Source organism: Aulostomus chinensis, chromosome 4 (genome assembly GCF_037954235.1).
Source record: "Aulostomus chinensis isolate RoL2024-O1b breed Wild chromosome 4, RoL_Achi_v1.0, whole genome shotgun sequence".
Lineage (NCBI taxonomy): Eukaryota > Metazoa > Chordata > Actinopteri > Syngnathiformes > Aulostomidae > Aulostomus > Aulostomus chinensis.
Window position 1 is genome coordinate 27,038,372 of NC_141323.1, and position 12,351 is coordinate 27,050,722.

The following is a 12,351-nucleotide window of genomic DNA, read 5'->3' on the forward strand; positions in this document are numbered from 1 at the left end:
GGTTTCTGTTGGTTTGATTTGCTTGACTGGTTGTTGTTTGTTTGACCTTGCAAATCCATATTTTGGGTTCTGGCCTGTTCTGCTTTTCATTTTGTGTTTGTATTAAAATTCTGTTGCTGAAAAAGACACTTTTTTTCCTTTTTGTTGAAGTAAATATATGTGGGTCTAAACTGACCCATAACACCATGGATGTTACAATAGTTAATAATATTAAAATGAAACAATAAATAAAACCAATCCATGTCAGAGATGTGTTCTAACACCCCTCAGTAATGGTCAGCAAACACAACAACATTTGTATATTTCTATTATTTTCTTGAGGTTCATTTGATCATTTTTTAACTGAAAAAACTTGGGAAAAAACTTGGATGATAGAAAATTGTTTTTAGTTTATTTGACAGCTGATTGAAGATGTGGGTCAAAACTGACCCGTTAACTTAAGAGATGGGAACAGAAAGCTAACACAAGAGGAAGGTTGAAGCTATGAAAAAGGAGTTTGATAAAAATCTTGAACTGACAGTAGAAATATCCTTTTGTATGTTTACCTTTGTTGACAGAAGTCACTTTAGCTTGGCAGTGAAAAGAATCTCAGCTAGCTTGACAAATAAGTGGCACAAACTGGGTTCAAGCTGGACTTTGGACACTGGTATCTGCAACAACTCCCATCAACTCCTAATCTAGCATCTCTGCTGTGGTCAAACTATTTTACAGAACATTTGACAGACCTGTGGAGCAGTGAGGACAGACATGAGTTGATCCACATGATCCACTGAAGTGCCATTTTCCCCTGCCACTGAGGTCACCAACATGAGCTGGAGTTGGGAATCTTGAACTGAACCTGGTATCACAGCGACACCTACTGCTGCAAAATGGAACAGCAACATTGAACCCAAGTACAGGATTGGAGGGAGACTGATGGTCGCTGTTTGGGTTTTTGAAGAAAAAGGAGGGCGTTGGTTCAAGCTGGATTCTCAGAGACTATTTCCCCAACCTCTACATTGGCATCTACACTGTCATCCAGTCATGTGACTGAAGTCATCCATTCATGTCAGTGATGTCACTTGGCAGGACTGTCATTGCCTTCACATTCTAGAAAAGAATGCAGACTCCACATTTACTCCTATCTATTATTGTGTCCCACCCTCCTGGTCCTTACTCTGAATTCTGAAGTGGAACATCCACAGCACCTGAACAGGGACTTGAACCCTGTACCCTCAGATTAAAAGTCTGATGCTCTACCATCTGAGCTACTCAGGCTCTTTCTACAGCATTTAGACAGGAAAAGAAATGCCTGTGAAGGTCAAACTGCTGCTTTCTTGACTTCTTCAATCCTCCATGTTAAAGTCCAACATGCTCTTGATTGGCTCTGATTCTCTGTGGCAAAATCCAACAAGAGGCTCCAAAAATGTCTTGAATGTCATAAGAATGCACAGGACAAGATGGTAGTTTCCTTCATGTCTGCAGTTCCTCCACTGGAAAGTAAAGTCAATGCTGTTCCTCTGCTGAAACCTGGGATCGGACCAGGGACCTTTAGATCTTCAGTCTAACGCTCTCCCAACTGAGCTATTTCAGCTCTGAGTGAGGGCCCTGCTTCTCTCATTTTATAATCTCTTCCACTCTAACTAGAACTTCGAGAGGATTTGAGCTTCTGAAGTCATGACACATTGAACAGTTCTACAGGACCAAACTGAACGAACTGAAGAAGCTTCTTGGAACTCTAAACTTCTTAACTCGCTTTCTCCAAAAACTGTGCCTGGACGAAGGCCGTTTCCAGCTGTCCTTCAAGCTGACGAGGGCCAAGTTTGATGACCTGTTTGGAGGATATCAAGGATGGACACCAACTACAGGCCCCAGGTTCGTTGACATGATTTCACTGACACCAGGGGAATGTCACCGCTGACAGGCTCTCTGGACTCATTGTCATGAGGATTTGTCACATAAGTTGAACATCTTCACATACGTGAATTCATTGAAGGAGTGTGGTTCTAGACCTGCTTTACCTGTCAAGTGTCTTGAGATAACTTTTTTTGTGATTTGTCACAATATAAATAACATTGACTCGACAATAAATCGACTCTTCCCCCCCAACCGTTTAAAGCAAACAGCCGTTCCCACTGATCCTGGATCTGCGCAACGTTCCTGCTTTTTAAAAGGAAAATTGTCATCATTGCTTTTGCAGGATGTGCTTGCTGATGGAGAATTGTTGGCTATAAACTCATTGAACTCACTCCAAGTCATTATTTTTGAGCAAACTCATGACTCCTGATGTTTAGCCACGTTGCCGGTCTTCCCCATGACGGGTCGGTGGCAGCACTCGTCTACGTTCTCCCGCAGACTTTCTGCGGTTCCATCTTCCAGATTTTATTGATGAGGATTGTTGGTGGATGAGAGAATTGAAAATTTCTTACTGCAGTTTGAGGTTTGTGTGATTGAAACTGTGTAGATTGGCGTTAAGAAGTTAGCTGGTTTGGATAAATTCAGGTATGAGCCACCACACTAAATCAGGCACAGGTATGACGTTCACCCTGACATAGAACATCAACAGCTTAACATTGTTGGTAGGACTCCAACCTGAGCAGGGAGACCCTAATGGATTTCTAGTCCATCGCCTTCACCACTCAGCCACAACAACCACATTCACACACATTCGTAGAGGATGGATATTCACAAAATTATCTTAATTTCTGTCACAAGCCCATTTGTGTGAGGTCCTATTTTCTCTTTTTCAGCATTCCTTTGTTTCCAGGTCTCTAATATGTGCAGAATTACAAAGACAAGCAAGCTTGATCCATCCTGGGCAGGTGATAGGAGCCATTGACAACTGGCCAGAGACCCTGGCACAGACGTTGGGGTGGTGATAGAGAGCATTTATACAATTATATTCTATATTTATAGAATTCTAATATCCTACAATTTCATTGAGCAAATGCTTTTGTCCCAAGCCATGTACGTATATCACATATATAGAATATATATGTTACTCTTTTATCTACGTATTAACCACAAAATGCAGTCAAATGCCAGTAAATTCTGAGTATTTATTCATTATTTATTGTTATTTATTATTTTTGAATCCATTTTCATTGTCACTCTTCTGTTCATTTTCAGTTTGATTCATAAAAATGAACAAACTTTGACGTGTTTTCTTCTCTTGTGTGTCAACAATTTTGGATTTGGAATCTCCTGACAAACAGACCACATGACCAAGATGAAGTGTTTTTGGTGAGTTTGGCTCCTGAGCTCAAGACAGTTGTGACTCATAAAGGACAGCTTCAAATGCAGCTGTGAAGCCTCATTGTCAGCTGGGAGGAACGACAGGTGTCTCCCTCTAGTGGCTCCTCACAGCAACACGAGCCTCATTTCATTCACATGCATCCACCACCTCACTACCAAAGGCCAGTTGGGCCTCCACAGACAGGTGAGTTTCAAGTGTTGGACAAAGGTCTTGAAGATGTTCTTATTAATTCGATAACATCTGAGATTAAAATCTATGGAATTACAACTAACAAGTAGTCAAACACCTGATCAGATGCTCCTTCATGAGGCTGAGAAGAATCAATCTAAACTGGGATGTAGAAAATTAATTGAGAAGAGAAACCTACTGATTGGATGACATGGACCCACCTGATCCATGTCAGCCTTGTTGGAGCAGAAAGAGGTGGATCAGAGGAATCAGTGGATCAAGACTCAGGTGTCAGATGAAGAATCTCTTTATTCACAATGGAGTCAGAGAAATCTTCCAACGTGAGAGAACGTGACAGACCATTTTATACCAAAGACAGGCTGTGTGTGTGTGTGTGTGTGGGGGGGGGGGGGGGGGGGGGGGAGACGGGACAATGGCTTAAGGGAGCTCCAGGTAACTGGTTTGAACTGGTCCCTCATCTCTGTGAGTAGAAACCATCTGAGGTGGAGGGTGAAGATCTGCTTTGACCTCCTGATCTCCCAGTCAAGCCAGTATAGATGTTGAGCTTGGAGGAGTTGATGGCCTCCTTCATCTTCTTGTTGGAGATGTTTGCTAAACTCAGCACCACCATAGATCAGAGGAAAGTCCACTTGTCAGCTGGACACTGGAGTTTCTAATGACCTGCAGGATCTTAGTTGTGGTGGCAGCAGGCCTGTTCCAAGAGCTTTGCTCACATTCATGATCAGGCTTCATAATGGTTCTGGACCACTGAGTGATAGGAGCTGATCCTGGAGCAGCAGAAGACAAATATAGAGAAGAAAAGACAAAAGACAGAGAGAAAGGAGGGAGAGAATGAAAAAAAGATGGGGAACAAGATGAGGGTGAAAGACAAGCAGAGAGAAAGACAGAGGGACATGGGGATGGAAGACAGACAGACAACCAACAACAGCAACAGCAGCAATAATAGTATCGATATTGTCCTGTTATTGATGTTTTCATGTGAAAGTGGCATATTTAAGATAAAAGACACTGTTAGAACAGAAAGATCCAGAAAACCCACCAACCAGAGGTGTGTCTGGTACAGATGTGGAATTATTGGCTCTCACAATGTTGAGGCAACTGGGAAGAAGACAAACAAAAAAGGCTTGTGTGATTCAGACATTCATCAAAAATGGTCCTGTAGAACTGTTCAATGTGTCATGACTTCAGAAGCTCAAATCCTCTCTAAGTTCTAGTGAGAGTGGAAGAGATTATAAAATGAGAGAAGCAGGGCCCTCACTCAGAGCTGAAACAGTTCAGTTGGGAGAGCGTTAGACTGAAGATCTAAAGGTCCCTGGTCCGATCCCAGGTTTCAGCAGAGGAACAGCATTGACTTTACTTTCCAGTGGAGGAACTGCAGACATGAAGGAAACTAACATCTTGTCCTGTGCATTCTTATGACATTGAAGACATTTTTGGAGCCTCTTGTTGGATTTTGCCACAGAGAATCAGAGCCAATCAAGAGCATGTTGGACTTTAACATGGAGGATTGAAGAAGTCAAGAAAGCAGCAGTTTGACCTTCACAGGCATTTCTTTTCCTGTCTAAATGCTGTAGAAAGAGCCTGAGTAGCTCAGACGGTAGAGCATCAGACTTTTAATCTGAGGGTCCAGGGTTCAAGTCCCTGTTCAGGCGCTGTGGATGTTCCAGTGTTTGACAACATGGTACTGGATGAAGTTCAGTGTTGAACAAACTATCATCAGAAGTAGAAGTGTTCTTGTCTTGCCACTGTGAGACTGTTGCAAGAAAAGTGACCAACAAGAATTTCATGTGGCATGAAATTAACAAAAATCCACAAATAACACTGGTCAAGTTAATTTTATTTATATTGTGCCAAATCACAACAAAAGTTATCTCATGACACTTTACAGGTAGAGCAGGTCCAGTACCAAACTCCTTCAATGAATCTACACCCAACAATTCTCCATCAGCAAGCACATCCTGCAACAGTGGTGACAAAACCTTTTAACAGGCAGGAACATCAAGCATCAAGGTGATACCTTCCAGGGGACCGATCTCATGAGATAAACTTGTAAAGTGTCATGAGATAACTTCTGTTGTGATTTGGCATTTATAAATAAAATTGACTTGACTTGACTTGGAAGTTAGAATTAAATTTAAAGTAGAACAATCTTCCCTCTTCAATCCTGTCACTAAGTGTTGTAAACTGTTTCAAACAAATTCTACTGTTCAACAGTTCAAGAGTTTCTAATGAAGCTGAATGTGCTCTCTTCTACTGTCCTCAATTGTGTTTCTTTCATGTCCTCCTGAGATCAAAGACAGAATTCTAGGTACTGTCAAAGCCCTGATGACATCATCAGGAATTCTGATTTTGATCTGGAGACTCTTGCTTTAACCTGAATTTGATCTGACTAATGTTTGAGTTTAGGTTGCATGATACCGACCACCTCATTTCTCCTGATGGACTGGTGACCTGTCCAGGGTGAACCCTGCCTCTTGCCCAATGTCACCTGGGACCCCCCCCCCCCCCCCTCGTGACCCTTAAAGGATAAGAATAGAAAGAGGATGGAGGGATGGACTTAACACTAAAATCAGCTGATCTGATCCACATTCTAATTCTTCCTTTCCCTCTTTAGGAGTCAATGAGAATAGTAGTGTATATAATAATGTATATACAACCTTGGAGTATCTTTCCAAAGCGTTTAATATTTAATCTTGTTTCTACTTGTAGTTTTAGTGTCTGGATCTTTTCTTTTTATATCCTGCTGTCTGCTCTTTGCTTTTGGAGCTTCCTTCAACAACTACCAAGCCTCCTGGGTACTGTAGGAAACATGGTCAAGTTCTTCTTACTTTTGCAGTCACGTCCTGCTCACATTGGTCTGTCTTCATTTTGACTCCTCCCACTGCCACAATGACCAGCCTTTATACACTTGGTGACTGGGGCCCTGGTTGCTGCAGGCCTCAACACCAGCCTGTGGTTGTGAGCAGGGCAGAACAGAACTGACAGTATCTCACATGCAGGACCTGGGTCAGATCCTGGTGCCAGCTGGGGCACCGCTTTAACCTGGACGCCCTGGAAGATCTTCTCCAGGAACTCGCCTTTTTCAGTCGAAACAGCATGAAACTTCATGTAAAGAATTGAAATTATTTCATTAACAATGAGGTCTCTGTAATAAAACAAAAGGGACAACTGACCACATCACCATTTCTACCTCTTTTTAACAGACTCACATTTCAAAACAATCAGGTTTATTTTGCTCCTTTCTTTCAGCAGAGGATGGTTTTGTTCCATCAACCTCTGGGTTCTGGGCCCAGCAGGCTTCCTCTGCTCCACTCTGCTCTACCATTTATTGAACAGGCCTTGATTGAGGAGAGCAGGATTGTGACAAGAACAGGAATGTGAGTGTTGAAGGTTTCATAGTTTTCTCTGAAGCAGGCCTCAGCGGGTAAAGATTCATCTCTTATTTCAGAGGAGGATTTGAAGAATTCATTGTTGCTGAACTGTTTATGCTTCAATTTCTGGACGTTCACTGGTGGAATGTTTGTGGGTCAGAGGTGAAAAGAGTACAAGTGCACCTGTTGTGTGTGATGGGGCACCAACATGCAAGAAGTTGTGTCTCCTCAGAGACTGGAGTCTTCATCCAGCACCTTAAACCACTCGGCCACACCACCTCACTGTGCTATTCAGGGAGTTGGTCTGCTAAAGGCATGTTGAAGAGGCAGTAACACAATGATATAAAACTTATTCTGAAGGGGGACCCCTTTCCTCCCACGGTCACAGGAAGTGACGACAGCGCTGCCAGAAGCGGCCAGGAAAGAAATGGTAAAAGGACTCAATTTGTACAGCTCCTTTCTACCTCAGCACGCCACGCTAGCAAACCCCCTTTTGTTTGGTTTGTTTGTTATTTAGTGACTGTGGATGAACACACAGGAGAAGTTGAGCATGAATTGGTGTTCCCTGTTCACTTGAATATATGCAGGAGTATGAGGTGGAAATAATACTGTTTATTTTTGTTCTTATTTCAGAACTGTTGACACAACGGTGTCAGATTAAAGCACTTCCCCTTCCAGATGCTGGTCTCCTTCTGGTGTCCTGACTGACACCCATCTTGTGTTCTGGATCCACCTGAACGAAGCAGCTCCAGATCCCTGAACTCCCTTACAGGGATAGAAAATGGATGGCTGGATGGAAGTCCCCCAACTGTGGCTGTTCTGAAACTCTTCTCCTCAATCACTCCTGAGTTGACACTCTGAGATGGGAAACTCTGAGTATCTGGTTCCAGAACAGCTGATCTGAGTTGCTTCCATCAACTGTGAGTACGTTCACCTTGAGTTGCACACGTGCACAACCACGACAAAATGCCAACATCAGTGGAGCCCCAACACCACGAGTCACCATGACAACCACGAACAAAATAACAAGTTATCTCACACCAATTCATTGAAACAAGACCTTCATATATTTATGGATCCATCACAAATATGAGCCTTCCCAGTCTGTCAGGTGGTAGAATTCAGTCAGCACCAATAACAGGAGAGTCAGAGTTTAGAAACCAAAGACAGACATTAAAGTCTCTCTGATAAAACAAAAATATAGTGAAGTATACTGGAAAAGAATATTGCAATATATTAAATATGATATTTCCATGGAGGGGCAGTTTTACATTTTTATTCTTGGATGCATTATATTTTAGAATCAGAAAGGCAGTTACAATGACATCATCAAGAAAAAACCTGGTGCTGACAAAGGTGAGGTGAACAATTTTCACAATCAATCCCAAATTTAGGCCTGAAGTTAGAAAATAATATTAGCTAGCTAGCTAACGTTAGCTAGTTAACGTTAGCAAGCTGGCAATATTTAGCACCATCAAATAGTTCAAACAAGGTCAACAGCTGTTATAATGATGGTCACATGATTTAACCTTCCTCCTGTGTGACCTGTTCGGAGGTTTTAAATGCATCAAAGAAGCACATCAATTTGTTTATTGCTTTTTGACTTTGTCAGGAACCTCCAGTTCAACAAAATAAAGCAAAAACATTTTTGTCACTAAATTATAAAAGAGTAAGTATCGGTTTTGACCCAGTGATCAAAATAAGACCACAAAGCAACAATTAGAGCCAAACCTGAAGTCAGAAGTGCACTGTCAGCAACCCACTGACAGCAGCTCCTCTCCCAGTCATGGGAGCTTCAGGGGATTCTCATTTGGCCTCGTTTTCCCATCGACCAGCACAACAACAAAACAAACAAAGACGGCCATGTCCAGTGTGGTCCTGGATATGACGACTGGACTGCAGGGTCCCAGTATCACTGTGACAATTCTTTTACCAGCTATGACCTTGGACAAGAACTTCTCAGGAGGAAACTTATCATGGTGGCACAGTGAAGAAAACTAGACCTGAGCTGCCTGCTGAAATCTTGCAGGTGAAGGACAGAGCTCCACCTCTTTGACAGACACCACCACTGTTGGCTCATGTTGTCAAAAAATGAAGTGTGTCAGTTTTTGACACACACGCATCTAAACACACACACATCCACATGCATGTTCTTTCACACAGAGACTTTTCCTCTGTTTTTGTTTTTTAATGGTTTTGAAACAGTAGTTGGTTTCTGTTGGCTTGATTTGCTTGACTGGTTGTTGTTTGTTTGACCTTGCAAATCCATATTTTGGGTTCTGGCTTGTTCTGCTTTTCATTTTGTGTTTGTATTAAAGTTCTGTTGCTGAAAAAGAGACTTTTTTCCTTTTTCTTGAAGTAAATATATGAGGGTCGAAACTGACCCATAACACCAAGGATGTTACAATAGTTAATCATATTAAAATGAATAATAAATAAAACCAATCCATGTCAGAGATGTGTTCTAACACCCCTCAGTAATGGTCAGGAAACACAACAACCTTTTGTTTATTTCTATGATTTTCTTGAGGTTCATTTTATCATTTTTTTAACTGAAATCGAGGGTTTACTGACTAAAAAAAGGTCTCTCTATGTTGGCCCTGCGATGGACTGGCGACCTGTCCAGGGTGAACCCCGCCTCTCGCCCGTTGACGCTGGGATAGGCTCCAGCCCCCCCGCTACCCTTAATGTGTAGGAATAAGTGGAAGATGACAGTGGATGGACTATACTATACTAATAAGTACTGACAACGAACATTAAAACAAAATCGCTGTTCACTATAAGCTGACGAGTAAAAACGTGATGAAAAGGATGACGGCGGCCGGTCGGACTCTCAGGGTTACAACCATCCTGAATGCCTTGATTTCTTTTCTTTTTAACCAATTAATCATCTCAAAACAAATTTGACCTCTCAGTCCGACTTTTTGATTGGCAGCCCCGACCCCACACCCGCCCCGCCCTCCGCGGTGTGTCAGTGCACGTTGCAGAGACGATGTGTAGACGAGCAGCAGACCTTCACCTGTGGCGGCAGCGTGGAAAGTTGGAAGAAAAAGACGAGCGGATTTATGGACGCATTTCTGTTATCATCCTGCTGAACAGAAGACGGAGTGTGTTGTTCCTGACAAGGATGGGGAGCGTTGTGGATCTTAGATTAGTGGAAAAAACACGACCAGTTTGAAAAGACACCTGAAGGCCCGCCATCCCGCAGCTGGAGCTTTACTCTTGTGGCTTGTCAGTCAAATACAGAAAATAAACAAGAACTTGCACTTTTTCTAACAGGCTTCTGACGTTTCATTATTATGATCATGATCCTTATTGACAAGAGCAATGTGCTTCAATCTCAGTTTAAATGACAGTTTCATGTTTGCTTTGTATGGAGTTTTATAGAACATCACATATCCCTTTGCAACATCTCAGGAAAATGAAACATTGCTTCAGACTAAAATGAGACTAAAACTTAAGACAAAAGACTAAATTTTAACTAAAACTGTTCTAAACTAAAAGGCTAAGATGGGAATTTAACTGAATCCAGTCTTCGATGCCTGACGATAACTAAAACGAAAGGAAAAATTCTTGTCAAAATTAACACAGTGAAAAGAATCTCTGCTAGCTTGACAAATAAGTGCACAAACTGGGTTCAAGCTGGACTTTGGACACTGGTATCTGCAACAACTCCCATCAACTCCTAATCTAGCATCTCTGCTGTGCTCAAACTATTTTACAGAACATTTGACAGACCTGTGGAGCAGTGAGGACAGACATGAGTTGATCCACATGATCCACTGAAGCGCCATTTCACCCTGCCACTGAGGTCACCAACATGAGCTGGAGTTGGGACTCTTGAACTGAACCTGGTATCACAGCGACACCTACTGCTACAAAATGGAAAAGCAACATTGAACCCAAGTACAGGATTGGAGGGAGACTGATGGTCACTGTTTGGGTTTTTGAAAAACAAGGAGGGCGTTGGTTCAAGCTGGATTCTCAGAGACTATTTCCCCAACCTCTACATTGGCATCTACACTGTCATCCAGTCATGTGACTGAAGTCATCCTGTCATGTGACTGAAGTCATCCATTCATGTCAGTGATGTCACTTGGCAGGACTGTCATTGCCGTCACATTCTAGAAAAGAACCCAGACTCCACATGTGGCTCCCATGATAACTGATGGACCTCTGGTTGGAGGCTGGACGATGATGTTTGGACTTGAAGGAAAACTCCTTGTCCAAATTCCATTGTGTTCAAATTTAAAGTCCCACAACAAGAAGTAGCTGAATCTGACAGGTGAAGGTTTGGAACTCCAAGATGGTTGATGTTTTCTTGACTTGATGCCCTGACTGTCAGGGAAGATGACAGCTTCGTTCTGCTGCTGCATCTGAGTGGCTCTGATGTGAGGTTTTACCTCCCAAGGTTGTCTGGTTCCAGGGGAAATTTTAAAATTCCAGTCCCCAACCTTGGCTGTTCTGAAACTCTTCTCCTGAATCACTCCTGAGCTGCAGCAAGAAAAAATACCAGTGCCCAACCAGATCAACTTTATGGCTGCTAACAGCCTCAGACACTTGATTTCCATTAATCTGGAGCCAAGAAGGCCCTCACCTGTGGTTCTCCTCCAGGAGGGTCCAGGTTCTGCCATTGTGGCTCCTTGTGCCACTGCCAGAGAGCCTCAGCTGCACACTGCAACATTTCAATAGGAGATTTACATTCCTTCAAATGTCCTGACATCTTATTCCAATGGTTCTGTTCCATATTTATATTTTAAAATAAATCACACAATGAAAGCTGCCACAGCTGGTTTAAGAGAGAGAACACGCTAAGAGATTTGAAACCAGTAAAATATTCTTTTCTGTGTGCAAACTAGTGAGGGGCATGGAAGGATATTTTACCACCAATACAGAACCCAAACATTAGTCATGTGATGAGATGGCGACTGTGATTATGAAGTTAATGGACAAAATGTGAATTGAAAGAAAATGCATTTCTTCAGTAGACTTTGATCCAACATTTGTAGTTAGATTTTGGTGGCTGCTCCATGTTGGAGGAAACCAGTCACAGGGAAACTTGTTTGCCTCCTCTGCTGCCAGTTCAACCCACTTTGGCAGATGACCACTCACTCCCATCAGTGGAGAGCAGCTTCAACTTGGTTTGGAAGTTTCCATTGTGGATGCATAGGAATGTGGAGAAAACATCCTTTGTCAGAAGTGGGATTTGAACCCACGCCTCCAGGAGAGACTGCGACCTGAACGCAGCGCCTTAGACCGCTCGGCCATCCTGACAGAAACTTATAGTTGCAGACTTCAATATGAAATGAATTAATTCATTGACAAAGTAGAATTTTTCCACAGGAGCTACTGGCTCCTGAGTTGTTGCATTTATTGTTAACATTAAACACACAGTCTGTGTTCATGGCAGTAAGAAATTAATTTCATTTTTCTAAAGGACAAGAAATGAACCAGAACATTAGAACCACATAATATCTCATTATCAGTTTGTTCCATGGGACACATTCCAGCCAGGAAGGTCCCACTGAAACTTGAACTCTGATCACTGATTCAGAG

General features: G+C 42.4%; 3 non-coding genes across 3 annotated transcripts; 1 reads left to right on the forward strand and 2 right to left on the reverse strand.

Moving 5' to 3' along the window:
• Positions 1 to 1,500: 1,500 nt before the first annotated feature.
• Positions 1,501 to 1,573, reverse strand: trnaf-gaa (transfer RNA phenylalanine (anticodon GAA)). Its single transcript has one exon. It is a non-coding gene; the product is annotated as a tRNA-Phe (tRNA).
• Positions 1,574 to 5,003: 3,430 nt separating this feature from the next.
• Positions 5,004 to 5,076, forward strand: trnak-uuu (transfer RNA lysine (anticodon UUU)). Its single transcript has one exon. It is a non-coding gene; the product is annotated as a tRNA-Lys (tRNA).
• Positions 5,077 to 11,986: 6,910 nt separating this feature from the next.
• trnal-cag (transfer RNA leucine (anticodon CAG)) lies at positions 11,987 to 12,069 on the reverse strand. Its single transcript has one exon. It is a non-coding gene; the product is annotated as a tRNA-Leu (tRNA).
• Between the last annotated feature and the right edge of the window lie 282 nt (positions 12,070 to 12,351).